Consider the following 25576-nt stretch of genomic DNA (forward strand, 5'->3'; position numbering starts at 1 on the left):
AGGAGTGGAGCACAGCCTTCCCATCCCCGCAGCACAGAAGAACCAGAAGACAGAAGGCAGATGGAGAGAGAGAGCACCGAGGGCTGAGCAAGCCCAGGAGGGATGGAGCAGGGCACTGATAGACACACACACACCCCCTCCTTGGTAGGACAGGGACGCTCACTCACTGAACTGGAGAACACAGCTGGGAAAGGAGAAAACGCTTCCAGGTGTGGAACAGGAGTAGCAGGAGACTCAAGAGGTCAGCAACCATGAAAGAGTCTAGACACACCAGGCCACACCGCCTATAGTTGCCTTAGCAGAGAGTGCGTGGAAAGCAGACCAGAAGTCCACTGGATATTGTCATTATAGTATGTTTTTAAACTAGTGTATGATTTTTTTAAAATATGTAGATCTTATCCCATTTTTCTATCTTTCTAAAAGCCCAAGTTGAAGAACCCCTCTGGAAATTACTTCTGATTGACAGCTGGTGCAGGAAGACCCCGACCTCATGGTTAAAGCCCAGGATCTGATGCTTTAGAGTGAGAAGAACCAGGTTAGTGGCCCTGCCCCCTTGATCTTCGTGTGCTGAGATCTTCAGGACATCTGTTTCCTCTAGGTGTGAGATACATTTGCACGTTCACACACTCTATCAGCTAAGGTCAAACCAGAGAAACAGAAAGCACCTCAGCGCTTACGTTCACATGCAAGGGAATTCAATGAAGGGGATGGCAAGCTGAGCAGTTAGGCAGGGGGTGGTGAGACCACCCCAAGACAGAGGAACAGAGGGAGGAGGCCACTCAGGGACCTGCAATACTCTGGGCTTTCCAGAGGGGACAGGAGACTCGACAGAGAGGAAGTTGCTACTGGAAAAGCTGCCTGAAGCAGGGGGGCTGGGGTGAGGGGTGGGGAAGAAACCTTTCTCCCACATTCCCATTGGCTGAACTCAGTCATAGTCTGATTCCCTCCCATACAGGGCAGAGCAGGGAAAGTGAAGGAATAGGCCCAGAGCTAGCGCACACTGGATCATTTCATCCTGGAAGTAACCCCGAGTGACTATTACGATTTCCATATCACAAATGGAGAAAGCAAGCCTCAGAGATGATAAAAACCAACACAGCCAATAGCAGCATAAATGGTGGAGCTGAGACAGAAACTTAGATTTTCCATCTGTCCCCCCACACTCTGTCCACTCTCCTTATTTGGTCCTACAGTGGTGTGAAGGCAGGGCTGTCTATTGAGCCACATGGCACTTCCAAGCCACTGATGATAGTGGTCCTTAACCTGCAGCTCGTGCCTGGCCCAGGAGTCACAGTCAGGGCACCACATGGTGCTCTGGCGAGAGGGGAAGCTGCTGGGCGCCAGGACTGCCATCCAGGGAGGGGAACTCGTGGAAGGTCTTGCCCAACCTCCCCAAGCCTCCATGAAAGGGCCCTGTGTGCTCTTCAGAAGGTAGAGCAATGGGCCAGCACGTAGGGTGTGCCAGCTCATTATTGAGCCCTCCTTCTGCTCCCTGGAAGCCCAGCCTGGGTGGGCATTCTGTGTTTCTGATGTCAGATGGCCTGGTTCCATCTTTCACTGGGGCTGGTATTTAGTTGATCCTTCAGGCTCCCATTTGGCTCATAAAACACAAACATCTGCTGGGGTTCTGGTTGGCCTGTGGCAGGCTTCAGAGTGAAGAGGGGTGGAGAAAAGGTGAGGAGCAGAGAAGGGACCAGGGGAGAGAGGACGAGAGCAGCCTTTCTGGACGAGTTCATTAGCTACCGGGTGATGGAGAAGCTTCATCCAGCCAGAGCCATGGTCAGCCCCCAGGGACAGGAGAGGCAAAAGAGAAGATGAAGTTACATGGAGCTTCACTGGAAAGCTTGGGGTTGAGTCTGGGCAGGCTTTTCCTCCATTGCTTTGCTTCCTCCAACTGTTCCTTTTCTCACCAGTTGGCTATTATTTTCTAACCCATTTTGATAATTACTTTATCAATCAAGAAAGATAAACAAAAGCCTAAAATTACATCCAAGGGAATGAGTTCCTAGAGCCAACCAATCTTTAGTATTATGATTTTTATATTTAACTTTTTTTTTAAAAACGGAAGTGCTTGGGAAACCGTTTAAAGGCTTGGTACTTCATTTGTGGTTCCCTAGAAGATATTAGCCACCCTCTGCCCTCCTGGCGCTGATCCAGAGGGCCAGAGAAATTACTTAAGGAAATGCTATCCAAGCAAAATAAACACTCTAAAAAGATTCACTTTCAATTGTATCCTTATTAGAACAACAATTTGCCTTTGATTGGCTTATTAAATTAAGAGAGTATTGGGTTGAGGGAAAGCCACTTTTAAAAGGTAAAATGCAGGGAGTCTACTCTACATCATTGCAACTGCTAAGGAAGAAAGAGTGTCAGTTAATGAATAAAACTCATCTTTCAGAAGCCAGAATGTTGTCTAGATGTGCCCTGTGACTGGACGTAAACCCAATGGGGGGCGGGGCCTCAACTTCCGCCTTTATCCTAAATCCTTGACTTTGGAATGAAAAAGTCATTGGGGCCAAGCACCCTTGTGACCAATTGGAAAGGCTTGCATGGCCTGCCCCACCGCACCCAGACCCTCCCCGGGCTCCTTAACTCTGTGCCCAGCCAGGAGGAGGCCTGGGTTTTCTCTCCCATAGAGAACACTCAGGACTAACATCTTCAGTGATTACTCCCGACAGTCCTTAGCAGGTTCCATAGGGATAGCAGACCTGAAGGAAACCATCCAATTTATAGCTGCTCACGTAAAAGCCATCAGGAGAATCACGAAATGATTCTCCATATGGTGCCCTGAAGCTTCCAAAAACTATACGAGAAAGGGGCTTGGAAGGAATTCTTTCCTCTTTGGAGACAAGGAGGGTCGAAGCCAAGCATCTGTGGCAAGCGAGGAAAGACACTGCTCCCCAACACCCACCCCCATGTGTCCCCAGGGGTGGCCTGGAATATCGTCTGTGAATCAGCCCCGCACCCGGGGTCACCGACGTAGGCTTGTTCGGCTTTTCCATTAACCAAGCTTGTGTTTTCTAGTGTAAATGAACTCTACAGTTACATTGTGTGGAAGCATCGGGACATGGTTTGCCAAATGGAAAAACATTTGGAGGTTGGGAAAAATATCTTGCACATAAATTACTGAAGGCACAGAGAATCTAAAAGAGGGATGAAATCAGAAGCCAAGGAAAAGCCGGGAAGGCGCCAAAATAAAAAACGGAGAGACAGAGACAGGGAAAGCGATGTAATGATTTCTCTTAATGACCTGCCTTCAGACCAGAGAGGCAAGTTTCTAAGCCATGTTTGAGCCTTATAAAAGCCATGTGCCTGCGTATCGGGAAATATCCTTTAAGTGGCAAGATCAAGCCCCCATTTTTCATCCTTTCTGAGTGGAGCTCTCCATTGATTATGTTAAGTGCTCACCACCGGTTAGAAACACAAAAAGCTTATTGTCTTTGACTGTGGCAAAGGCCAGTTACACACTTGTTAATTTCCTGATTTATGACACTGAGGAGATGAACTGAGGGCAAAGCTTCCTTCTGTCTCTCCCTCTCTCTGTCTCTGGCTCTCTCCACCTTTGTTTCTGTCTCTCCCTCGCAGTCTCTCTTTTGGTGGTGGTGGTGGAAACTATTAAAACAGAGGCAGATCAGGAAGTTTGTGATAAAGAGAAGCCAGGCTCTCGTCTGACATACAATCTCTCTTGGCTTAACTAAACTTGCTCCTTCAAGGCCTGCCATCAACAGAGTTGGGCTCACGTTTCACCACTAAATCTGAGTCAACAATCTCTAATCTGGACACTGGGTTCGGAATCCAGGCTCAGGTTGCACTTGGAAGCTGACAGCCGGGACGAGAGCTGAGAAAAATACGGCCTTTGTTTCGGGTTTGCTCGTCCCCGCTGAGCTGAGCTGAGGTCATGTGTCGTTTTCTGTCATCAACAAGATAAAAGTTTGCACCTCTCTGGCCCCGAAATGACTCTCCTGCCATTTATATTAAGGCCAAGAAGCTCTCTGCCCTGGGATCGGAGGGCCAAGTGTGTGGAGAGCTGGGGTTTGGAGTCCTTTTCATCTTTCTGACACATGATACCGTGACATAGGCAGCCCTTGCTGGGTTGCTATGCAGATATACAATTTCTGAAAAGTTACACCCGGAAAATGAAAACCCTGGGCTGGATTAGCATTTCACAAAGAACAGGGATAAAATGTGTAGCAGTTAGGCTAAAAAGCTAAAAAAAAAAAAAAAAGTGAATTAAAGTTTCATGAAAACAAACTCTTTTTTAAAAGGATCAATACGTAGAAAAGTATCTTATTGCATTCCTGGCCTCTGGTCCTGAGCCCCAATCCAGCTACCGAACGTGAAGGGTACTGTGAGGCGTATGGCCGAGTCCGGGAAGGGAGGTCTTGGTGTGGGCTGGGGGCTCCAGTGCTGGGAGAATGTAATCCAGAGGAGCCCTCCTGGGTGCTGTTATTTTATGAAACTCTGCTTTCTCTGCCTATAATTGTTTTCATTTTTCTATGTTGTGATCATCTTTCCCTTTTGTTTAAATAAACCTAGAAAGAAAGGGATAAGAATACCCCACAGTCCAAAGCTTGTGGCTAAATACGCTTTGGCACTGACCTTCCCTTTCTTGGTCAAGGTCAAAAGGCACGCCTTCCAGAGCTCATTCACTCCAACACCAGCCTTTCCTAAACAAAAAAATTTTTTTCAACTACTTCCAATACCAGAAATTATCTTACACAGGACATTTAAATGAAATGTGAGTGAAGTGTTGGCAGGAGAAGTAGGAGAGGAGAAATGAGGAGCGGTTTTTCCTTTTTCTCCCCAAACAGCTGAGGCTTCCTAACCCGGCCTGTCCACGCCGTTGGGCAGGTGGTGGCCTCTCACTGCTGCTCGGACATCCTGAAGGGGAACAGGAAATGGGGTAGGGGGTTTCACAGACATAGAGGGTGTGGAGGAGATTTGAGGGACTCAGGGTCCCACAGTGAGGGAGGTGCAGCAGCCAGAATCTACACATCTAACAACTCCTTTGACACTGAGTGTGCCCTGCGTGACAGGTGTGTGAAGGGAATGCAAAGATGAATTAGCCCTGGTCCTTGCTCCCAGGCTGTTAAAAGGAAGCACACGAGTAGAAATAAGCACAGCAAAGAGCTTTGGAGTGAATCCCCTTGAGCATTCCTATTTGCTGGATTGCGAGGCCAGCAGGGTTTGCAGAGAAGAGTTCTCATTCAGGACAGGAATTTATGGGCGGTTAGGTGGAGAAGAAATGGGCAATTAACTTTTTCTATAACTCAGGGAGATGGGAACCATTTCTGTGCTCGTCCACATGACTTCCAGGATTGATGCTCCAGCCACTCTCAAAGATGATGACATACATGAAAGTGTATGATTTGGCCTCAAAATACTCAATTAAATGCTCTTGCGCTCACAAGATGCTTTCAGGCATCCATCCATCCATCCACAAGAGGGAAGCTGAAACGTGAGTGTGCTGGTGAGGCGGGGGCCAGATATCCAACCGCCCAGATGCAGCAGCGGGCTCTGCCCTTATTTAGCCTTTGTGTGCTCAGCTTCCTCATCTGTAAAATGGGAATAATCATAGTAATCACCTCCTAAGGGCTGTTATGAGGCATAAATAAAATAATGCAACCAAGGTGGCATTTAGAACATGTTGGGTAAATGCCCATTAAGATTAATGGTGGGGTTTATTCTGGTGGAGTTCATTCCCTCTTGGAGGGGGTCACATCTGCTCGTTTGGCCCTACCCTGCAGGTGAGGAATGGGCGAGGAAAGAGAGGGTGATCTCTTTCCAGAGGTCTAGAAGCAGACTGGAATGATGTCATCAGGCACGTGCCCCGTTGGCTGATTCAAATTCGTACTGAGTTGTGACCTGAGTTGACACTGGTATTTCTGCAGCTGTGTTACCACCAGAGAGCACTGCACGTGGGGGCTGAGGGCCCAAATTGTGAGTTTCTTCCTTATCAGCTGAGTGACCTGAGCAGATCACTTAATCTTCCTGGACTGTATCTTTCTCATCCAGAAATGAGGATCACACTGACTGTATAGCATGTGGTTTATTAAAAATTGTCTGAGCCCATCTGGGTCACTGCCCTGTGTGGAGTCTGGCACTCGGGGACTTTCAACATTTTTGTCCATTTGTGCAGTCAGCTAGCTGACCTCGGACCCAGTGGTCCAGCCCCAAAGTGATGGTGAAGACGGGCTCTAGCCCCCTGCCCGCCCTGGCCCACATGCCCCCTTTCTTCCTGCCACAGGAAACCTAACACAAGACCAGAGTGCTTTTCTCTTCTCTGATCTGCGGGCCCAGGCCCCTTCCCATCTCCCTCAAACTTTCCCTATGGAAACAGTAACAGTTGTGTCTTTGGTGATGTTCAAAACCAGGCGTCAAGAGAAGCAGATTAGTTTTTCCTCTCTGAACACAATATAGAGGTCAAAGCTATCTGAAGTGCGTGGTTTGGGTGCCAAGGCTGGGGCTTCCCAGGTGGCACAGTGGTAAAGCATCTGCCTGCCAATGCAGGAGACGCAGGTTTGATCCCTAAGTCAGGAAGATCCCTGCAGTAGGAAATGGCAGCCTGCTCCAGCATTCTTGCCTGGAGAATCCCATGGACAGGGAGCCTGGTGGGCTACAGTCCATGGGGTCACAAAGAGTCAACTCAGCCACAACACGACTGAGCAACTGAGCACCCTCCCCCCACCACACACACACACACACACACACACACACACACACACACTTGACCTGAACTCTTCCTGAACCACCGGGCATCCTGGGCACTGGTAAGGTTGTTTAGCACTGCAGAGAGCATGGCCACTGGAGCCCACTGCTGGGTTCTGCCTACATTTGTGGACAGAAGCCTCCTTCATTGTCAGGCCTCAGGTTTTTTTGACTGAAATGGGGATGATGGTCAAGCTAGCGCCTCTCTCACAGGGTTGTTATGAGAATTTAGTAGCGAATGTATGCAAAACTGGGGCCGCGCACAAAGGAACCACCTAAGGATGGGACCAGCCGAGGCTCCTCCTTTCACGAGAACGCCACACACTGACGGCAACTGCTCATTCCGTCCACCATGGCGAAGATGGAGAATAAGAGGCCGTTTCTGGGTGACGAAGACTAACTTGCCATCTATATATGTACCCGAGGGTCAAGGAATGATCTCTAAGGCTTTTGGGGGGAAAATGTGTAACCGTCCCATTGCCTGGAGTCACCGCAGAGCACAGAAGCCTTGGGGCAGCGCTGAGTCTTCTCCCTTTTGTGTCGTGTCTTGCTTTTAAAAGCTGCCTGAAGATGTACTGAACTGGGGCTGCCACAGCACCTCCTCTCTTGAGCCTCAGAAACAAAAAATGAAACTCCAAACGCAGCCTTCCCATGTCTGCCTCACGGTGGCTCTGGTTTCTGGGGTTCCCTGTCCTCTCCTCCCATTAGGCTTGTAGGAGAAAAGGGCCTCAACTCAGCCGATGTTTTCTGTTGCAAGGATGGAGAATAGCTCTTCAAGGATGCCAAGTTAGGAAGGCCAAGGGGCCCTCCCTTGAGGAGCCTGGATGATGTGGGAAGAACAGTGTGACGAGGCCTCGGTGCATTTAAACAAGAGCCGGGGGAGCCAGAGGGAGAAACGACCAATTGCCCCTCAGGGAAGCAGGCCTGACTCCACGGAGAAGTGGCACATCAAGTAAGCTTTGAAGCGGTTGGCTTGTTCATTGTGGTTACAGATAATAGTAAGACGGAGGGCTTTCCACGTGAGGGGCCTAGGAGACACGAGGCAGATAAGCCAGGATCCGCTTCCTCAAGGACTTCACAGACTCGTAAAGGCATGGCCAGGTGAGTGACTGGACAAACTGAATGTGCTGTGCACTGGAAGGAGGTGAGCTTGGAGGTGCCTCAGCCCAGAGGGGAGGGGAGGAAGTGGGCCCTGCAGCCTCCCCAGGAAAGTGTCCCCAGAGTAGTTGCCAAGTCTCAAAGGGCTACCAATACTGCCCTGGGAAGACAGAGACAGACAGTCAAGGCCAGCTCCCTGTGCAAAGACACAGGAGTGGGAGAGAGAGCTGGGGTGTCAGGAAACAGCTCCTAATTCCGCAGATGGTGTGCAGGTGAGGCTGAGGGCAGGGAGCCAGTGGGGCTGGAAAGGCCAGCAGGGGCCAAAGCGGGAAGGGTTTTGGGTGCCACTCCATAGGCCACAGGGAACCGCTGAAGAGCTGTAAGCAGGGTAGACATATTCCCTGGAGGGACCCTGTGGAAGCTTGTCAAGGAAGCTGAAGCTAAGCTCAAGGGTAGAGGAGGAGCCGGAGAGGGCAGGGAGCAGGTGCGAATCCTGAGTGCCTTTGCCCCTGGGCCCCAGCCCTGGCCTTTGGCTGTGCCCTCTGGGCAGCACCAGCTGGCATCTACAGGTCTGCTTGAAGCTCAGGCTGCCCATCCAGTGTCAAGGGAACATCTGCAAAAGGAAGTGGCTTTGCGTAGCTGTGAATCCAGGCTCAAAGTGTACATTCATATAAACCCTAGGAACTTACAGAGAGGTCCTGCTGAGACCAAGAAGTGGTCCATCTTTTCCACAACCCCACCTTCCCACCACGTGTCAGCCACCTGGGGCAGGAGTGGTGAGCTCTGGTCTCTCCTGGGCTACCCTCAGCATCACATATGGGCGTGTTCAGTGGGCCTTTGCTAACCAACAGGGAATTCACTGCCTAATTTCTCCGAAAGCAGAGTGGCCTCAGCATATCCACACACCCAACAAGCCGTGGAGTGGGGTAACCATGAATACTCAACTCTCTGGCCTAGTTTTAAATGAGGGCCACTTTAGAACAACAAACTGAATCACTGCCAGGAACTTACAAAACTGCATTACTGCACCACAAAATGACAATTCATGAAGATGTCAACAGTTTTTCTGCAGATTGGACGTGCAACCTGGGTTCTGGGCCAAACCCCTGGGTTTGAATCCCATTCTGTCACTCACTGGCTGCATGATCTGGGGCGACTACTAAATGCACTGAGCTTTTAGATCCTCACATGCAATTAAAAAAAGGGGAGAAATACTAGGACCTTCTGTGAGTAAATGAGGCTAATAATGTACTCAACACGTGTTCATAAATGTTGGCATAATTATTTCTATTTCTCTCTATACAGTTTTGATAGCCCAAGAGGATTCTGTATTTCAGGGAACACTGAGATTAAGAGAAGGTAGAGAAAGAGGAAAAGGTGTGCTGTCTGATGAGACACCACGGAATCTTTTCTTATTGAAACAAAGGGAGGTTTTGTTTCCTGAAGGGTCAACATGTTTGCTGGACAATCTTGGACTACAGACAAAAGCAGAATCAGTATCCTGGGCGATGGTGTCTACAGCCAAGTCCAGATAAAAAATGCTATCAGGGACTCTGCACCAGACCGCCCCAGCTGGTGCCCGCCCCTGTATGAACTCGGCTGGGGCTGAGGGATTCCCATGGAGTCATAACCATAAACCCACACTCGGAGCCTCCAAGATCCCTCAGGCTCTACAAGAGAAAGAAACTAGGTTGTCAGAATCCACCCCAAGGATGGTTATTTAGAGAAGATTGCTGATGGTGCCTACATTTTTTTAATGAACATTTATTTTTTGACAAGTGAAACCAACTCAGTGCGGAGCCTGGGCAGGTCAATTCACTTTTCTAGGCTTCAGTTGTTTTTTGTTTTTTTTTTGTATATATATGTAAAACAAGAGGATTGGGGTAGATCTACATTGACTAGAACTAGGTATTCATGTACTTTCCACCTTAGAAACTTTCTGATGTTTAATTCAGGTACCAAAGTAAAACCAGACTGACTCTTCCCATTCATGAAGCACTCCTGACCTACAGGTGAACTGATGTACTGATGGGAGCAGAGTCCACTGGGGAGTTTTGCTTCTAGCGCATGGTGCTTCCTGAGCCTTAGAACCAAACCCTTGGAGCCAAAAAAATCAGGACTTGGAGAGCCTTTGGGAAGGGGCACCCCAGTCTACAGGCTCACTCCAAGAGCTCACTCCACATGTGCTGTGTGTTGTCAATGATGGACATGGTGGGAAATCAGACCCTCAAACAGACCAGGTGGGCTCTTGTTTGCAGAGATGCAGGTTGGGAAGGGCCAGCTTCACTCCTTCTATTTCGACATCTTTTAAAACCAGCTTTATGTAAAAAAAAAAAAAAAATTCCCTGGGGGAAAGACATGAACACCTTCTGTAACAAGGAAAATAACAACAATAGTCATAATAATGAGAAAAGCAAAATAAGCACATGTAAGTGCATTTTTCTTTCTTAGAGATTTATTTTTGTTTGATGAATCGGACACTGTGTCAGGGAGTGAGGAAACGTTGGGGGCCCCCCGCAGGGAAAGGGGTGCCCAGAGGTGGGGCTGCTGCGTCCTGCATGGGCGGGTTTGGTGTTGGGGTCGGTTGGTTGGTTTAATCGGTGGCTGGAAGTTTTCCTTTTGTTCACTTTTATAAATCTCTCCCTGGGCTTGCGAGCTTCCCCTCCCTCCCGCCCCCTTCCCCTGCCCCCCCACATTTCATTTTTAAAAAGCGAGCTCGCTCGCCAGGTGTGTCCCCCCAAGCTCTCACAGCTCTAATAAATAAGGAGCACCTGTAAGACAGTAGCTTGACTTGTTAAGTGACTCTGTACAAAGGAGGATATAGAAATACAGTATGTACACCGCATCCACGGCCCCTTGGTGCTTCAGGGCCAGCGTGACACCGTCCTGGCCTCGCCCGCCCCCTCCTGCTGCCAGCTCAGCGGCCTGTGGGCGGGGGCACCTGGACCCCTCCAGAGGGAACAATTGCTTTATTGGAGTTAGTAAACAGATACACTGAATCACAAGGTGATTTGATTTTTTTTCATTTTTTTTTTTTGTTTTCTTCTTTTTTTGGATTTTTTTCCTTATTTTTTCTTTTTTTTTTTCTGTACTCATCAGAATGGGATACTCCACAACTGTCTCACCAACTCAGTGCCAGTACACATGCTCTAGAGGACTTCTGGACTCCCAGCTACAACTGTACAAGTGCACACAAGAAAATCTACCCTGTTATCCTCCACCCACTGATTGAGGATCGAATTGCACATTTCTCTTAACCATGACAGGAGAAAGCAAACAGTGAAACAGAATCATGGGTGAGCTTTCTCACTTTCCCTCCTGTTTTCATTGGTTTGTCCATACCATTCTAATTATCATGAAAGGGCTCTGCGTATAGAGAGATTGCTTCACTGACTTCCTGGATCACCGAAAACCATCAGGGTTGAAATTTCATCCAAGTCTTTCGTGACGCCCAGCAAATATTCCCCCTCGGATTATTTTACACCTTCAGGGCATTTTGGTCTTCAGTTCAACACTCTTGCTCTGTTCCCAAATGGGGCGCTATTTAGGGGAATTTAAAGAGAAAGCTGAGAAGAATAAACATTTACCGAGTTCTCTTGGCATTCAGTCTCTGAAAAACCACAGTATAAACTATTCATGCTGCTTCTTACATCTGTCAAATCGAAAATTAAAAGCCATAAAAGTGTAACACTGAAAATATGGCATTAAAAAGGATAAAGGTGGCCTTTGTAAAAATAACAAGAAAAGTATATTAGCCAATAAAATATTCTAACTCTTCATTTAAAAGTGCATCCTGGGCAGGACAGAGATGAATCTGGAAGCGTTGGGACTCCAGTACGATCCCTCTCCGCCGTCAAAACGTGAACAGTATAGGTCCAAAACCGTACAATGCAAATCACAACTCTTCGTGTAGCAGCAAAACCACAGCAGTTTTTAAAAAGATTTAAAAAAGATTTTTGTTTTCAAATCCGGATCGTCTTCCAGCCTCACCCTCTGAGCCTTGGAAGATGGGCGGGGAGAATACCTACATTGGTCCTGGTGGCTTGTTGTTTTGTTGTTGGGGGTTTTTTTTTTAAACCAGGGGCAAAAATCCCTAAGTTCCTCTGGGGAGAAGCAGAGATGGTGGCGGCAGGAAGGCTGGGCCCGCTTGGTGGGTCCAAGACGTGCTGGCTTCTCTGGGCTAGAGGCCACTGAAGGAGAGCTGCTTCCTCTGAGATGCTTAATGACAGGAAGCGGCTTTATTTGCTTGAGTTTTAGCCAGAGGGGGTGGTGAACGGACCAGCTGGTGTCATTGGATGGCGAGATATGGTTTGCTCTGCGCCCTCTCTCCATGCAAGTTACCCTGTGAGTGCGCGTTCCTAGAAATAGAGGAGAAGGGGTTTGTTAGAATCCACAGGACCAAACCGTCCCCCACCCCCAGGCTGGGGAGAACCCCGGCATGAGTCAGAGCAGCGCGCTCTCCAGCCGGCAGGTCAGACTGGAGAGGAGGCCCCACAACGGGGCGGCACAGCCTGGTTTCCACACAACTTTCATTCACGGTTCTGCGCAGGGTCAGCCCTGCCAGCTTTGCGTGAGGAAATGAAACTCGAGTCGCTTTTTGGAATACCATAATGAGCATGGCGCACCACGCCCTCGCCCAAAGACCACAGCGGCATCCTTTGCGACCTGGCAGCTTTCGCTCTCCACGTTAGTGCACCCTTAACTGGCAGGAGGTCTTTGGAGCTGCTCAAGGGCACCCCCAAAGACAGGCAAGCTTGTTAGGGCACTTGGAGCTGCAGACCTCACCCCCGTACCTCATGTAACAGCCCCGAGGTTTGCTGCAAAGGAGGAAGGCCATGAGATGAACGTTTTAGCATGTGAAAAATTCCTGAGACACCTAGACCTCTCTTTAGGGGTTTCCTATAGGGACCACTGAGCTGGAAGAAGTGTCCCTCTCTGTGGGTCAGCCTGAAAGGTGAGCCACTCACATCCCTTCCTATCCAAACCCAACGCGGGACTCATCCCAGTACAGCAGGTATGAAGGACGGTCACCAGGAAAGTGGGGAACGCCCATCCCAACTTCCACCACAGATGTCGGGCTCTGCCTCTCTATCTTTACTGGCTTATTTCATTTGCTACCAGTTTCTTGGCTTAAAATACAACCTCCTGAAGACACTCTGCCATCACCCCTAGGAAGCAGCCATTTAGAAGTTGGCCAACCAAACTGTGAAGTCCCTGAGGTGTGGGGTAGAGTCTGTTTTGCTCACGTCCCTACACCCAGGGACAAACGTGTTCAGCTCAACACACATTTGTCAAATGAATGGGAGTCAAACAACTCTTGTCCCCCATGTCCCCAAACAGTACTTTCTTCCCCCCTGCCCATAAATGGAGATGTCAGAAATGTGAATGGGTAGAATTTGGCTAACATGATGTGGTAGCAGAGGGGTCGTAAACATCTTTACAACTGTTGAGATTATTCCTAGAACAATGAACAAATAATTTCAGGTGATAGAATGGAGAACTTGAAGAGACCCCAGAGATAATATACACAATTTCCTCATTTTATAGACGAAGAAATAGAGGCCACAAAGAGACCTGGAAACGTGCTCAGAGTGTCTGCAGCATGAATTTAGCTCAAGTGTGAAGAGGTCAAAATGCCCACTGGGAGGACTACATCCAAGCTTGTGCTTTGAACCCTGCTATCCAAATCCTGGTGTTAATGGTAACCATAATAATGATCAGCCAAAAAACAAGACTTGAAAATCTGAATGTGCATGACAGGAAATGCCTGAGTTCCCCAAATCACATTAAATCACCAGATCCATGTGCATTTAATATGTATATTAAATAACCAAAGTGAAAATGCAAAACACCACAAATATGCAATGGGAGTGGAATTACAAGGCCATGGAAACCTTTTCATTTGGCATGGTCAGATTTGGAAATGAGGCTATTTATCTCAGAATAAAGAGCTCACTTTAATTTCTTTTCCTCTTATTCTTTCTCTCTCTTCTTTCTCTTTCATTCCTTCCTCTTTCTTGCTTTCTTTAAGACAATGGTGAAAAGAGGTACCAAAACAAAAACACTAAGAGCCACCATCAAATAAGAGGTCACAAAGGACTGAGACGCGAACTTGGAAACTGATCCAAATGGACAGAGCATAGCTTTTCTGGGGAGGATTTATTTTTGTGTAAGAAGCACAGCAAGAAACTTGCTGTGAAGAGAGGAAAGCCATCCCTACCTCTGGGCTTGGGACCAAGAGTGACCAAATCTCATAGTCAGAGGGGACCTCTGAATCCTTTCTTTAAAAAGGGGAAAAAAAAAAAAAAGGTGTTTAATGCTTTCTTCCAGTGACTGGGAAACACCACCATTTTTAATTACTCATTCAAGAATACTACAACTGCTTTTTCAAGGATATAGCTTTTTTCTTTAATGTGAGCATGACCGCCTCCAAAGGGAAATATGTCTCAAATAAGTCTCCTTATATTGAAATCGCCTTTGGACAAAGGCCAAACATGGACAGCAACAGCCTGCTTGGAGAAAATCTCCAGGCTTTCATAAGGGACCAGGAAAACAGGATTATAATGAGAGCCATTCTGGAACCTTAACTACAGCGTTTGCCATCCCAAACACTATAATAATCATTATTATTCGCTGGTATCTATTATTGTCTGGTAAATAATATGTGTTTTCCCCCAAAGTTCTAAAGGGTGCAGCTGCACCGCACTCTATTTTTTGCAGCCCCACTCCTGCTGCTCGGAAAGCCTCCTCACACCAAACTTATTTTAATGGCTAAAGGCAAGATCTGTGCCATTTCCTTCCCTCTCCCCACGCATGTGCCGAGTCTAGGACACCCACCCAGGCAGGATGGTGGTGTTGCCGAAGTGCGAGTTGCTCTCAGCGGATGATGTTTGAGGAGGGGGTGAACTGAAGGCCTCCTCCTCTGTCCTCCTGGCTGTGGCTGGTCAGGGCAGCCCCTCTGTTGGTGACACAGGAATCAATGAAAATGAAGAACCAAGCTTGGGAGTCACCTTGCTGCTGCTAAGTCACTTCAGTCGTGTCTGACTCCGTGTGACCCCAAAGATGGCAGCCCACCAGGCTCCCCCGTCCCTGGGGTTCTCCAGGCAAGAACACTGGAGTGGGTTGCCATTTCCTTCTCCAGTGCATGAAAGGGAAAAGTGGAAGTGAAGTCGCTCAGTCGTGTCTGACTCTTAGCGACCCCATGGATTGCAGCCTACCAGGCTCCTCCGTCCATGGGGTTTTCCAGGCAAGAGTACTGGAGTGGGGTGCCATTGCCTTCTCCATGGGAGTCACCTTGCTGAGAGCTATTGGCTGGCAAGGTGTGAGAAACTGAAGAGTGGGGAGGGAGTGAGCTTGGGGTTTTAGAAAGTGCTCGCGGCAGGAAGTTCCAGGGCCCGAGCCGACCCTTGCCCAGCAGAGACATCATATGGGACAATCTGTCCTCTCTGTCTAAATTTCCTGATCTGAGTAAAGGGGAAAGTTCTACAATAAGTGAGACAGAGACGTAGACTATAGTCCAGCACGAACCCTCTGCAGCCACGTGACCTTGATTCCTTAACCCCCTGAGCCTGGATTCTTCCTCTGTGAAATGAAGGCCTCGGTGAGATTTTCTGTCTTCCATCTCTCATATTCTGTGACTGTATTTATAGGATCTTTGGACCGAAGCCATCATCAAGTATGGAAGTACACACTGAGAAGAAAGACTATTAACATCTCTACCCTGAAGTCCTAAGCTTTAGAAAAAAATCTCCTTCTTTCCAACTCTCTCTCTCTCACACACACACACAGACACAAACACTCCTCTCTTAAGGGAAGTGTCTCTTAATGCAAGCAGTTCTGTTTGTGCCTCACATTTGGGTTTTCCTCTGATTGGGGGTTTGCTGAAGGCAGGACAGCCCAGGGCCCTGCCACATGGAATGTCTCTCACACACACACGAGCATCCCATCCCATGGACCATGCAGGCACCGTGTTTGAAAACCGCTCCGCAGTGCACGATCTCCGGCAGGCACACACAGCCGGTGCCCTCAGAACTCCAGGCCCAGCTGCCCCGTTGGCCAGAGAAATGCAGTGTCTCCTTCGTGGAGTCACAACAGCATGCCAAGTGCACTGAGCGAGCCTCTGTCCACCAACACTTTCCCTTTTCATGAGGATAGCACTGCTAAGGCGGACTGAGTTACTTTTCCTTTATCACACGAGCACTTTCAGAACACAACAGAAAACAAAAATAGGCCTGAGTGTTAATAACTTATCTTAACATTGATGCTGTCAGCATACAGTCACTCTCACCTTTTCTTCTTTGCCCTTTACAGCCTAACTATCGGCTCAGTGATAATGAATTCGTCTGCCAATCCAGGAGACTTGGGTTTGATCCCTGGGTCAGGAAGATCCCCTGGAGAAGGAAATGGCCACCCACTCCAGTATTCTTGCCTGGAGAATCCCCATGGACAGAGGAGCCTCGTGGGCTACAGTCCATGGGGTAGCAAAGAGTCCGACCCAACTTAGCGACTAAACAAGATAGATGCAGGTTGCATTTAAAAGGAAAATTTCTAATTTACACATTCCCAAATGTAAATGTGTAGCCACAGAAAATGTCTTATTCTGTATTCCAATGAAAAGTGTCTTACTCTATATTTTCAAGATAATCCCTCTGTGCTACAAGAGTCCACCTCTGTGAGGAAGCCTGCCTCCTTTAATCTAATCCATTTTCCAAACTTTTATTCTTCGATTCCTTAAATACCTTTGTCATTAGCATAATCGAAATCCTGGAGGTCTGTCCTGTCTTCTAGAATGCAAGCTCTCCAGGTCTGTCATATATATTCCCCAGAATCCAAAATCCTGTGGCATCAACCCTATGATGTGCAAGAGATGCCCATTGCCAGGCTGGCTTGTCTTTGTCCAGTTATCCCAGCCCTGCCGTGATGCCACTCACTCGGGCACGTCGGCCCATCACTTATCACAGTTAAATACAGCTATTACGTGCTGGTTTCAGCCATGCTGTTTATCTGTGACAATAATGAGTCCCCAAGGACTGGACTGCTCTCAGGTAGCTGCAGCTATTCTGGGACACTCACAAGGGGAGAGCCCCATGGTCAATGAACAGAGCCGCCTGCACTGGCTGATAAGCCCGGGTGTGACGCCAGATCGTGGTCTCTGCACCAAGTCCATCCCAGACAGGGCTACAGCTTGGGAAGGTTTTGCCAAAAAATGGTTCCCTTTTTCCTCCATCCACCTTTGGTTTGTGAAGAGTTCTGAAATGGCTTTTACCAAGCTGGAAACCATTTTAATTTACAAAGTACATGGCATCTCTTTTCTTAGAGCTTGCTTGCTAATTGATGAAAGTAATTTTAAAACATCGCTTCTTGTTTCTAGCATGATTGCTTTGGGAAATAACCCATGATGAGAAGGCTGTGGGACCAATGTTAAGTTCCATCACTGCTGAGCTGCCCACCCCACAGCTCTGATAAGCTAAGGCTCATATTATCTAAAAGAAAAAAAAAAATTAAACCAAACATAAGGCCTTGATTTTCTTTTTTAATAATTTTCCTCCTTTAGCAATATCTCTTATTTTACTCTTTAATCAAAAAAAATTCCAACCATATAAGACCCTGAACAGGGATAACTCCATCTTTAATTCTTTGTTTTACAAATTTAAGTTTTGTTTTTCTTTGTTTAGCTGGTTCTATGAGTCAAATGGGCAGAGAAACGTGTTTATTCACACGAGTGGCCAAGGCTATCTCTTGCTGACCTCTAAAAGATCCTGGGTGACAAAGAACTCTGAGCTGCAGAACCCCTCCTGTGCACTGCAAAAGCCTTTATCTTCTCCCTGGACAATGGATCTTCTTTAGCCACCTCAAGTCCTTTCTAAAACCTGAGAGTTTAAGCAAAACAAATTACCCTGTCTCTGGTCCTTTTCTAAAACAGGCAGGGATTCATGACTAACTGCACACATTTGTACAAATGTGCTGGAGCAAGTGGCTAAATCCATTCACGAAAGAGAAAAATAAACAAAGAATTACATGATATAGCTAATGTTTTGCAAGAAATTTTGGAAGAAAAGCCTCGATCCTATGCCCCTTGACTTTCAGGACCAAGCTCTTCCTGTTCCGTTTGGGAAAGTTGCAGTGTTTTCAAAGAGTCAAATTTTAAGGAGCACTTATTTTATGTCAAGTATTGCACTAGGCACTTTTATATATTTATTTCCCTTGAAAACAAGTGTATTTTATATACTGATTTATTGAAACAACAATGCTAATGAAGTATTTATCACTGTCCCCATTTTACAGATGAGGAAACTTTGCCAAGAACTTACTTGCTCAAGGCCACTGGCTAGAAAGGGACAAATCTGAAGTCCAGCCCTACAACCCCAAAGTCCACGCTCCCCTCGGAGTGCTGCCCCCTAGTCCAGGTTTCATCTCTCCCCTTCCTCCCCCTCACAAGCAGATGTCAAAGCTGGCAGAGGCCTTAGAGACAAGAACTCCAAGAAATTATTTGACAAGAAATAATAATTGCATTTTCATTCAAGTCCTAGCCAATACACAAACTAGCTGATGTTGGCTCACGCACCTTCCAAAAAATCTGCCTTGGACACAAAAGTAGATGTTTATTGTACTAAGATTGAGTTTGTTATTTATTTATATTATCTGAACGTAGGCAGTCTAAGTTAAAAAAAAGGAAAGAAAGAAAAGATAAGAAAAAAAACTGAGAGAAAAAGGCAGCTTTATGTGGCAAGTAGCTATCGTCTATGGATCAACAGACTTTAAGAATTTTAGGCTAGGTCTGGGAAAGAGGTCTGACACTTCATTTATTCTTTACAACCAGCCCTTTAGCAGAAAGACAGAAGGAGAAAGAGAGAGAGAAGGGCTTCATATTTAAGGAAACTTCATGTGAAAAATAAGAGCAAGCATACTGATTCCCGGCCGTCCCCTCCCCAGCAGACAACGAGATGGAGTGTGTGGCTAATAATTGCTTTTCTCCGGCCTTTCCACCCAGATACTCAGGTACAACCTATTTCCTCTCTGAAATCAGCTGCCCCGCGTGAAGAAGCAATGCTGCAGGAGGCAAATGTATGATTCTGGTCCTTGGCACCGGGTGTGTAACTCAAGCAGCCCAGGTCGTATCCCGTGTTCCACTGGGGGGAAAGGCAGAGGACTCAGGTTCTAATCCTGGCTGCACCACTCTGTGACCTTGAGCTCTGCCTGCTCTGCGTGTCCCAGTCTCTGCTTATAAAAGTGGAACCAGACATCTTAGGAGGGTTTCTGGAATAGTTTCCCTAACTTCCGAGGCTGGTAGCATGGAAGTGTTTCATGACCTCCCATGACACATTGAGGGAAGAAGTTCTGGGCTGCAGGCATTACCCCGACAATTCTTATAATGAGCACCTACTATACATACGCCAGGAACCTCCTGGGCATTGTACTTCCGTTGTTTACACTAGAGCCCGATAATTCTATGAAGTGGGGCTTATTACCTTCATTTTTTTTGTATATAAGACATGCTCAGTGGTTTTGCAGGGACACTCTGAAGCTAGGCTGCCAGTCAGATCCCAGGACTGCCATTTACTGGCTAGTGACTCTGGGTAGGATATTTAACGTCTCTGTGCCTCAGTTTCTTCATCTATAAAAATGGTTTAATAACGAAACCACAGAGGGTTGTTGTGGACATATAACATCTGGAACACTGCTTACATCTAAAAAGGCCGCAGGAAATACTAGTTATTACAACTGTTTAGTGAGAACAATGTAGGCACAACACAGTTATAAAACTTGTCCAAACTCACAGCTGGTAATAAGCAACATAGCCAGTTTCAGACCCAAGCAGACCTCACTCCAGCCCCGGGCTCCTCTCCCAGGCACTGTAGCTTTTCTAATAAGACAGGAACTCGCTTTCCTGGGTACCGCACATGCACCACACTCTACCTAGGTTTCCTCATCTGTTCTTCCCAGCAACGTGATGAGCTAGGGACTTAGGCTCCAGGAGAGAAACCACTTCCTCCCTCAATCATCGGCTCTGCTGGGATCTGAACACAGGCCGGCCCAACCTCAAGGCATACGTGTGTACTCCTAAACCAGACACTGCCTCCCTTTACTACCAGGAGTCCACTTCACCACGAGGAAAAGTTTCAGAAGGCCTTTGGTCTGGGGAGTTAAAAAGATAAAAAGACATCTCCCACGGTCACCAAATTCTTTTAAAAGTACCTGCTGGCCCTGGGGGGATCTGATTAAGCTTCTGTGAAGATCTCTCCCGGTGTCTGACCTTGAGCAAGCCACCCAAGCCTGTGGCTGCTCTTCAGTCCAAAGATAGAGCTTTGGGCATCACTATGGCCACTGTCCAGGCTCTGCGTCCATCCAGGGACGTCCCTTGCTAGGTGAGCCACTGCCTTCCTTGAGCACCTAAGAGGTGACTGAGAGCCTGCACCACGCCCTGACCCAGCAGCCTAAGGTTCAGAGCAGCCGTGGGCTGGGGTTGGGGGGAGGGGGGTGCTGGGGGGTGGTCAGAAGGGTGGAGCCCTATTTCCATGACAATCTGGGGCCTCAACTTGGGGATGTTCTGTCGTCTTGAGGTTTCCTTCCACTGTGTGCCATGAAGCCTTTTAGGCCTACTCTGGGCTCAAAGAAAAGAGTCCATCCTCCCTGTGCATTGCTACGATGGCTTTTCATGCTTAAAACGTGGATGTGGCAGTGCTCATCCCCCCATGTTGCAGCGAGAACGTCCTGCCATGTTTAGAATTCACTGCTGGTAATTAGCCTGTCATCAGAATGCAGGGATCAGCTTCAGCGATGCCAGTCTCTCTCTTGCTTCCTTTCAGTCTGCAAACAGCTGCTAAAGGAATTTTCCTCAAACACAGACCTCCAGCCATTCCTGACGTTACCTAATGTTCTGAGCACAAGCTCCACGACCCCGTGCTCCACTACCCACCTGCCCTCGTCCAGCCTCCCCCCTCGCCCTCTCTGCAGCCAAATCCTCTGCTCCAGTCGGGTGAAGCAGACAGCCCTCCCTCATGTGGCTTCTCTTCTCTTCACCTGCGGCTTTTGACACCCTACTGCCTCCCCTATTCCCCCATTCCCGACTGCCAGTTTACAGCCCTTCTGGGTTTTAGAACCTAACCCCAAATTCACCTGCTGTATGGAGCCCTACCATGGTACCATTAACTATGCCTTTCCTGACCCTCTCTTCTCATTCATGTGCCCATCCTGCCAGCCCCAAGCTGGGTACTAAGTTACGACAAAGTGTGAACTGTCTGGGTCCCTGCTCTTGTCAAAGCACTCTGTCTATAGTATCACATCCATTCACAGGTTCTGCATGAGGCTTGTAACAGTGACCTTGATTATTTCTTGTCTCTCTCAGGTCACTGGCTCCTCAAAACGAGTCAAAGACTCCTGCCACGCCCTCTCCCACTTTTTGGCTTTTCTCTCTCTCCCCTCCCCGCCTTCCTACCTCCCTCCCTCCTTGCCTCCCTCCCTCCATCCTTCTTTCCTTCCTTCCTTCTAACTCTTAATAACAGCATATCCTGCATGGAGTTAGTATTCAAGACAGTTGGTTGAAAATGGATAAGTTTTACCCTCTAGGGAAATAAATGAAGACTAACTTTGAACCATAATGAGTAAAAGGGGATTGCCTCCCTTTGTTCAGATATGATTAAGAGTTTATTAACTTTTGTGGATCGTGGTATATTAATTAAGTAAAAATCAAGCATTTCAAATACAGGATCTTTAAAAAGTTGTTATTCTGTACATCAAACACACACACACACACACACACACACACACACACACAGCTGAGACAGAGAACAAGTTGACCAGAGGATCAGACAGTGAGAAGTGCTATCAAAATCAGAACCCTGAACCAGTGACTGCTCATCTTCATTTTCAAGGTCATAAGGTTTTTCCACAAAAAAGTTTTCATAGTTTTTCCGTTAGTATTTGGGAGTCACATTGCTCAAACCCTGGTGGATATGAAAATAGACATTCAGTCCCATGCTTTTGATGCCATCATATTAAATGAGAGGAATGGAGGGACCTGGATATATTTTTGGTTTGGCAAATTGTAGAACTATTTTTTTCAAACATTTGGGGTTTGGCTAAAACCAAAACTTATTTTGCCAAGCACTTTGGCCTTAATTTTTAAACCCATGTGTATTTTAAAAGAAATTCAATCTATATGTTTCTGACTCATTTACACTTAACTCATGAAAATGCTGTTTGGTAAGAGCTAGTAGATGTCCAAGCAAGTTTATGAGCCCTTTTAAAGCCTTCTTTCCCCCATTCTTACCAGAAAGTTGTATTTTGCCAGCCATAAAGAGTGTGAGCCCCAGAGGCCTGTGGTCAGTTTGAAATTTATAACTTCTGAAGGTTAAATGGATTTTAAGTTTGGAAAAAGGTTTTTTCCCCCCCTCTCCTCTTTTTCATATTAAGTACTCAAACAGGCTACTTATGATAAAGATGGGATCTTATGTCTCAGTTTCTGATGGCTGAGGGTGAATAGTAAAGAATTCAATCTAACCACCAATAAACTGTCTCTAAGACATGTCAGAGGAACAATATGACACTTTTAAGTTCCTACGGGCACAGATTCCAATCCAACACTCTAATGGAAAGTTTTATTAATTACTCTCAGGATAAAAAAAAGAGGTAGGAATCGACATAATTCAGGTTGAACATTTTACCTTTGGGGGATTTGGTCATTAAAAAAATATCAGAGACAACCAATCCAGTTTATGACTTTTTATACAGTTAAAAAATAAGCTGAATCTACTAAAAACGACATTTGAATCAAAACCAGAAAAGCAAGAACGTGCATGCGTGTTGCAGTGACTTCACCCTCTGTCTACTATACGCCCAGTTGATGCTCAGATACCACTCAATTATAGTATTTTAGCAGGAGAAATCTTTTGGATAAAGTACTTAAAAATGGCTTATAAATATTTAAAATAAAAGCATCCAACAAATCATAATGACAAAGTTTTACATTTAACCACATGTGCTCCAAATATCTTGAAATTACTCTAAATATGGGTTTAAAATATCAAAAGGGCTTGTTGATGGGATGCAGAACTTTGCAGAGAAACCTAAACCTGCTCATTCTTGCTCCCACAACACCCAATATGCACAATTTTTAAAGTGTGCATGTGTAGATTTCCTTAGAAAAAGATCATGTTACAGTTCTGAATTTCCAAAACAAGAGTTGAAGGATGAAATATAGGGTTTCCCCTTCTCTCACCAAATGCAGCTCAGCCACGTTGCTTCCAGATAATTTGTTATTGTAGGTTGGCTCAAATTTAAGACAGTAACATTTTAGAAACAGTTGGAGAACTAAGCCAGCTGCAAGGAGGATATCATTACAAATTGAGACACATGTTGTATGGGAATACCATTCATTTTCAATACCAAAAACACGTCTGGGGAAATAAGCCATGCAAAAGAGGGACAGATATACTCTTTAATTGCATCTTTTGGACATGAGGTCAATGTTTCATATCAAACGAGTCCATAAAGTGTGTTTCTCCCTTCTGTTCTTCTGTCACATTCTTACTTCCCTTTTTACCCAAAACAAAACACAGCTTGCTATCACAGAAAGACAACAAACCAGAGGTTCAAAGGGGGTAAATGATGAGACAACCAGCATTGCAGCCAAGTCTCTGGATGGAATGAGGCCGGGCAGCGTGAGGCAGCTTTGATTGTCCCAGTCCTGACCCCACACCCGCGTGGCCAGGCAGCTCTGCTCTCGTGTTCCCATCTCCCTATTCAGACTTGTGCATTGGGTAAAATCACACAGGCACATTCTTGCTTATGACCACAGCTTGGTCCTAGAAGCTCAGAGCTAAGGGATCTCAGGGGCAACTTGAGGAGGGTCCAAATTAAGAACATTTAGTACATGCAGGAGCTTTTCAAAGCATAGATTTATTCCAACGTTTGTTGTCTTCCTTTGCTTCTGCTCTAGTCATTTTCACTAGAATCTTTTAAATGACTCTTGAAATAATTTGCATGTGTGTGTGTGTGTTTCCCCTCCTTGCTGTTGGCCTCATGTTCCCCATCCTGACCCCACCCTGATTTTTCCTCAAGCAGAGTGCTGTGGAAATCCACAGATCTGGAGAAGAACTCTCCGGGGTTAGTATTTAGAGCTGGCATCTGAGATGGCATTTACTCCTTTTTCTTGAGACTAAGACCATGTTAAATGATGCCAGGGCTAAATTGTTTATCTTTTAAAACTAATTTATTTGTTTCTCTTAAATAGATTCCTTTTATGTTTGTGAGGCATTTCAAAAAAAAAAAAGTTTACAAATGCAGAATGCATTGCCTTAACATGCATCCACGTATATTTATTTAAACCAGCAACAAAAGAATACAAAACAACTCTGTATGGGAGAGAGTGAAGGAAGATTGAACGGCGGCCACCCTCAGCCACTGACACAATCCCTTTGACAAGAAAGTCTGGGAAAGGCAGTGTATTGGTGGTGGGGGTGTTTCACAACATGAGGTAAGTGTTTCATGCTGCAGAGTGTTTTGGTCCTCAAACACCTCTGCCCCCCCACGATGATTGTCTGCATGGAGGTAGGTGTAAATGATTGAACCAGGATACCCAGGCAGTCATTCGAGCCAGCAAGGGAGCGATTCATTGGAAACTAGATGGGGAGCTTATTTCCAGTGCCTTTCTGGGCCATGGCTTGTTAATAGCTAGTCAAATGCCTTCACCTTTCCAAGCACACTCTCTCCAGGTGAAGAAGCATGTGCTAAGGAACTATGGGTATTGGTGGTGCTCCCAGATATGGCCACACCAGTGCTCTGGTGTTTACTGATCTACCCAGTTCTCCAACTCGAGCCATTCCACTCCCTTGGCCTTAACGGCAGGGTTGATGGTTTTCCAGTGAAGGACAGCCGCTGCCTACACAGCATAAACTTTGAAAGGCCAAGTGGTGAAGAAGCATTGAACCTGTTCCTTTCCTTGCTTCCCTTTTCTGCTTTCCCCACAGATACTCACAGGTTATAGTAACTTGAAGAAAGGTCTGTGACCTTTTGCATTTTGTCACTAAGGCAATCTTACTGAGACAAGGGCTACATTATATGGCTGTAACAATGATTTTGCAATATTAGGTCCACAGCAAAAATTGCTAAAAGTAAATTCCAAGTTTTAAGGGAAATTTACAATTAATTCAGCTTCCTCAGAGTAACAAGAAAAACTTCCACTCAGATACTGCTTGGTGATCACATAAAATAACCCTTCAGATACGTCAGATATGTAAGCTACTTTTTTCTGAAGTCAAAAATCTATGAACTGCTCCTCCCAAGAAAATGCCTCCTCTCACAGGCACATAAAGCTTTCCACAAAATTCCAGGGGGAGTGGCTGAAGGCTATGCATAGACTAGTTCATGGAGACCAGCTTTGGTCGGGGAGCTGCCACACAGATCAGGAAGTCGGTAGATCAAGTCCATGACTCATGCCACACTGCCTGACCCTGGAGTCCTCGCTAAGCATTTCTCTGGCCTCACTCTAGTCCCAGCCCTGTTGAAGGAGGAGGGCTGTGGTATATCTAAAAGAAATAAATACCCGATCACAAATGTCATTTCCTATTCCATCATAATTTGATTGAAATAATATCTAAAGTCAGATGCCTGCATATTAAAACCCTCTTTCAATCTCCTTGTCCTAAAAGTTAAAAGAGACCTAGCAATACTAAGCGAGATGTGTCTAAGAGCAGCTTTGTCACTGTTCATCCATAAGTCTCTCCTTGATCCATAAGTCTCTCCTTGATGAGTCTGCAATGATCTTAGCAAG

At 46.5% G+C, this 25576-nt stretch overlaps 1 protein-coding gene and 1 long non-coding RNA gene across 3 annotated transcripts in view; one reads left to right on the forward strand and one right to left on the reverse strand.

Moving 5' to 3' along the window:
* LOC129619846 (uncharacterized) lies at nucleotides 1–25575 on the forward strand. Its single transcript, XR_008698178.1, has 5 exons — nucleotides 1–241; nucleotides 424–535; nucleotides 10906–11102; nucleotides 24136–24280; nucleotides 25455–25575. It is a non-coding gene; the product is annotated as an uncharacterized LOC129619846 (long non-coding RNA).
* Nucleotides 10544–25576, reverse strand: part of SOBP (sine oculis binding protein homolog) — a 165962-nt gene continuing 150929 nt past the window's right edge. For both annotated transcript variants that reach the window (XM_055535285.1, XM_055535283.1), the window contains one exon: nucleotides 10544–12164. The gene's annotated coding sequence lies outside the window, so the exon portion shown is untranslated. The remainder of the gene's footprint in view (nucleotides 12165–25576) is intronic.

This window comes from Bubalus kerabau, chromosome 9, assembly GCF_029407905.1.
Source record: "Bubalus kerabau isolate K-KA32 ecotype Philippines breed swamp buffalo chromosome 9, PCC_UOA_SB_1v2, whole genome shotgun sequence".
Lineage (NCBI taxonomy): Eukaryota > Metazoa > Chordata > Mammalia > Artiodactyla > Bovidae > Bubalus > Bubalus kerabau.